The sequence below is a fragment of the Asparagus officinalis genome, chromosome 7 (assembly GCF_001876935.1).
Source record: "Asparagus officinalis chromosome 7, Aspof.V1, whole genome shotgun sequence".
Classification (NCBI taxonomy): Eukaryota; Viridiplantae; Streptophyta; class Magnoliopsida; order Asparagales; family Asparagaceae; genus Asparagus; species Asparagus officinalis.
The window spans coordinates 69,367,409-69,372,506 of NC_033800.1; the positions used below are offsets into that span (position 1 = coordinate 69,367,409).

A 5,098-nucleotide genomic window follows, 5' to 3' on the forward strand; every position below is an offset into this window, starting at 1 on the left:
TATATATATATATATATGGGATTTTTGTCTTTGAATCCAAAGTTTTACCGCAACTTATTTAAAAACCCACCAACTTTTATGAACACTTATAAACCCAATGTATCCCAAACAACTTATTTTTAGACCCAATCTATACAATACCCTCAATTCTTATACTATTTCTCTAATAGATATAAAATTCCAAAATTAACCTTCTTCCCCAAATAAACCTATCTCTCCTTTTTCCTTCATTCGTTTCACGAAATCAAAATCTAGGGGCGACCAACATGAATTCTCTCATACTCTCATCTCCCCCACTCTCTAGACTCTCTCCTGGTGCAAAATACCCTTAGGCTTTATAATGCGTAGAGGCGGAGCTCCGGTAGTGATGGCAGAAGGGGGGTATGTAGGAATGGGCCCATATTTAACAAGCGCTCAGTCAAGTGACAAGCACGAATTCTTCAAAGCTATTCGAGCTGGAGACCTAGAGATAGTGATGTCTTTTCTCTCCACTGAGCCCTAAATGCTCCGGCGGACCACCGTCTTTGACCGCCTCTTTGCCAAATCAAATTAGTTTTTTCCTAAGAAACATAAACGTGTGATGATGTATACAATATGTTGTTTGATCAATTATTCATGTCGACAAAAGGTCCACTCTTAATTTTCCAATTTTAAAAAAATATAACTCTTTATACTAAAGTGTAGCACCTTATCATGAAAGTATAGCTCTTTATGCCAAAGTATAGCTTTTTATGACCGTAGTTTGGGAAGGTAATTTTTGCCCATGCTCATTTACCCACCTAGTCTGTCCATCATTTGGCCTACCCAAAACCCACCTATTTAGTTAAATGGGTCTAATCGGGCGAGTTCATCTCCAACTACAATACATGGGTGTTAAATGGGCGGTCTCTGTTCACCCATTTGCCCACCCGTATTCCCAAAATTAAAACCTGAAAACCCCTAAATCTCTTCTCTTCCTCTCGGGTAGCTGAGCTCCTCATCGGCATCGATCTCGACCCCAATCCCTCCTCCTCCGCCTCCTCCTCCGACGCCTCAACCGCCTCTCGAACCCAGAGCCTCCGACGTCGCCTCCGCCACCAAGATGAGCTTTGCTTTCTTCATTCTCTCCTCTCCACTCGATCCCTTTTTTAAGGATTCTCCTCTGTCTAGATCTCTCGTTTCCTGTTCTTTACTTCTCTTTCTCAATAAATTTGATTATTTTCCATCGGATCTAGGGTTTTTCCTTTAATCATGCTTGATCTTGTGTGCTACTGGTGAGTTAGGTTTCTTGAAGAAGAAGGTGAATATGTGCTCGATTTCGGCCTTATTACTTGAGGAGCTCCAGACTGAGCTCCTCCACCTCCGATCTTTGCTCGATCTCGGCCTCGATGTTAGCTTGATCTCTGCTCGACCTCTATTTCGACTGGGCCTTGATCTCAGCTTGACCTCAGGCTCGATCTCAGCACTAAACTCTGCTGGATCTCCACTCAATCTCCGCTCGTCCGCCTCCAAATTCATCCTTTGTGATTGTCATTGATTGCAATCAGATATCTTGAGGTATTGTCTTCCTAATCTCATTTTACATTGTTTTGATTTGATCTATAAAATATTTTCTGGATCAATTACATGATAAAAGATGAAAAATTACATCTTGGTGCATAATCTTCGTGATTTTGATGATTTTAGGATGATTAGGCTCTAGTTTCTATTTTAATTTTTTACTAGTTTTGTTCATTTATATGAAGTTGTTCATCAAATTTAGCACATGGAGAAAAACTTGTTGCAAATGTGATTTGGGATTAGTTTCTGAATCAAGTATATGTAAATCAATTAATTTATATATTTTTCATTTGTATATGTGAGAAACTGATGAGTTGGGTTTTCTTGCATATACATGCCAAATTATATGTCTCTTCCTCAATTCATTGTGTGAAAATTTGGTGATCGTTTGGGTTACCCTTTAACCATTGAAATGCAAGCTTTGCTATTTCTGTAACTCCTTTAATAGAATTTCCCAATGGAGGTGAAATTTGGATATCTAGCACATCCTTTAGAATCATTTGTTGCATGCACGGTCCATGATGTTAACGAGGATGTCAGTTCACCAGGATGCCTTCCCATAAGGACTTCCAATGTTACCACACCAAAGCTATATACATCACATTTCTCGGTCACCATTATTGTATAAGGAAGCTCGATCTGTGGCTAAAAAACGGTGACAATGATTAAGCTAATGGGGGTGGGCCCCTCATATGAGAGGAGGGTGTGCCCCGTGCGGGAGTGCGGACTGGAGGATTCGAACTATGGAAGCTAGGCAGACTCCAAAGGAGTAGAGTTGAGCGAGCTGACCGGGTTTCCCTCGTATCAAAAAAAATAGAAGCTAATGTAGTTGTTGATTTGATGATTGAGTCCTTTATTGCTATGTTTTAATACTCAACAGAACACTTGCATCTATTAAAGTTTTTGTAGAAGACTTGCTCACAAATTAATACACTATACAGTTGTTAGATGGTTGAGTCCTGGTGCATGGCTAGATAGACTGAAATGAGACTAGACAATTTTTAATTTTACTACTTTATATTGAAGATTTATTAAAAACTTTCTCTTGGCCTACCAGGTCACCTTTTATTAAGTTGTTAGAATCTTTTCTTATTTGTGTGCAAGTCATTTTTGTAGTTCTTTTTTGTTTCTTTATATATCAATGGCTCCTAAATTTATTTGATTATCTTTTTTTTTGCAAGGTGACTTTGTGGAAGCTGTTGAGCAGTGTATCACAATCTATTAGTAATTTAATATTTATTATACTACTTGTTTTTACTTTTTATAGACATATGACTTGTAAATGTATCGCAATCAATTAGTACTATGATAACATCTTTTGTATTGGGAAGCAAAGTTAGTTGAAGCTGTTTAAGAACTTAAATCAAGCATCGATAATGTAAAGTTTGTGTCAATGTGATTTGTATCATGTTCTCATGTGATATATTATTGTATTTATTAGTTGTAGGTTGTCTAAAAATCACAACAGATAGCCAATCCTCATCAAACACCAATGATGAAAGTTACAATTTGATAGCTTTCAGAAGACTATAATTTGAAGACTTTCATGTAGATCGATTAAGGTTACAATCTGACGATCTTCACAATAACTGATGAAAGCTCTAATTCAACAGCCTTCATAATCAACATCGGGAGTTACAAATTGACGACTCTCATATTATCAAGAGCTAAATATAAGGATTATAATCTGATAATCCTTACAAAAGTTTAAAAAAAGATATTATAATTGACAATCTCTTCAACGCGAAGGTCGCGTTTGACCATTTTAAAATCATGAAACGGTCCTTCACTTAATGGGGTAATTAAACCACCATTATGGAGCTAATTAAGAGGGTAGTTATACCCCTTAAACCCCTATAAATATGGAGTTTTCCAGCAAAATAGGGGCTGGTGGCAGAGAGCTGGACGAAAATAAAAGAAAGAGAGAACAAGAGAGGAGAAGAAAAAGTTACTTTTGCGCAGTGGTGATCGGCGTGACGATCGGACCCTCATCCGTGGTCTGATCGATGTGAAATTTGGAGGATAGCTACTACACTCGTCTTTCCTAATTCTGAACGGTGGAGATTGCTTTCTATCAGTTAGATTTGGAGATATGAAGGTTTTACCGAAGCTGATCGTTCCAGTAGTGCAGAGAAAAATCACTTTTGCGCAATTGTGATCGGCATAACGATCGGACCCTCATCCGTGGTCCGATCGATGTGAAATTTGGAGGGTAGCTACTACTCTCGTCGTTCCTAATTCTGAATGGTGGAGATTGCTTTCTATCAGTTAGATTTGGAGATATGGAGGTTTTACCGAAGCTGATTGTTCCACGAGTGCAGAGAAAAGTCACTTTTGCGTAGTTGTGATCAGCGTGACGATCGAACCCTCATCCATGGTCCGATCAATGTGAAATTTGGAGGGTAGCTACTACACTCGTCGTTCCTAATTCTGAATGGTGAAGATTTCTTTCTATCGGTTAGATTTGGATATATGGAGGTTTTACCGAACCTATAGAGGACTGGCTAATCTTTTTTGAGATCGGCCAAAGAGAGAAAGAGATCAGCTACTCTTTGAAATGAATGAACTTGTTTTGTTATCATCAACTCTTTTTAGAGTTCCCCTAACTCGATCAAAGTTTTAAAACTTGCTTAAAAAGTTCTTCTGATCAACGATTGATCAGCCATTCTTGACTAAAAGGATTATTAATCGTTTCTGAAATTAACTCTTTCAAAAGAGTTTCTTAACTCGGCTAGAGTTTCAAACTTATTCAAACAAGTTCACTTCAACGTCCTACGGAGCTGGAATTTTTGGGGACGATCAAACCATCAAGGGTTGGATTTTTCGAGATCAGATCATCCAGGAGATCGGCCTGAGAGAAGTTCTTAGCAACAAGAAGATCTTAGAGTATCCACCAGCAGCAAAGGATCAAGATACTTGGTTTATTAACAGATTATTCGGTTCAAACAACTCTTTTTCACAGAGTTTAACACTCGTCCTGAGTTATCAAACTCGTTTAAGAGTTCTTAATCAAACTTGTCACGCAAGTTAGTTGTTCCAGCGAATTGAGACGTACGGATCGTCAACGGAGAGCAAATTCGATGCGAGCATTCGAAGGAGGCACTCCATCGCCACCGTGAAGAACCCATAATTAAACAAAGGGGGGAATTCAAATTAATTCTCCTCTCTTTTATAATCGAAAATCTAAATTGTAATTGAGATTGAGAGAATACAAATCAAATATATTTCTTTTAATTTTTCTTTTTACTATAAATTTTCCACCAAACATTAGTATTTTATCACAAACCTAGCATTAGGTCATGAGTAGCGATTACTAGTTTTAGTTCTTGATATTCTTGATATTTGGATTAAACTCTATATTTTTGTTCCTTACGGTAAATATATTTGTTACACAGAGCCTAATATATTATGTATTACATCATATGTATATTTGCCAATAGAATTCTTCTGACTCGTTTTTTGAATAAGAATTATATTTCTAGTTTCTAATTCTCGAAGGATTCTATTTGGGGGGGAAACTCCTAGAAATTTTGCAAAAAACCCTCAAAAAGTTGTAAAC

At 37.5% G+C, this 5,098-nt stretch overlaps 2 protein-coding genes across 2 annotated transcripts in view; both read right to left on the reverse strand.

The window, feature by feature from the left end:
• Window positions 1-5,098, reverse strand: part of LOC109850090 (heterogeneous nuclear ribonucleoprotein 1-like) — a 42,163-nt gene that overhangs the window by 32,924 nt on the left and 4,141 nt on the right. Inside the window, exon 2 of the mRNA XM_020420005.1 lies at window positions 1,890-1,895. The gene's annotated coding sequence lies outside the window, so the exon portion shown is untranslated. The remainder of the gene's footprint in view (window positions 1-1,889; window positions 1,896-5,098) is intronic.
• LOC109847305 (heterogeneous nuclear ribonucleoprotein 1-like) overlaps window positions 1-5,098 on the reverse strand; it is a 15,488-nt gene that overhangs the window by 1,762 nt on the left and 8,628 nt on the right. The window lies entirely within an intron of this gene.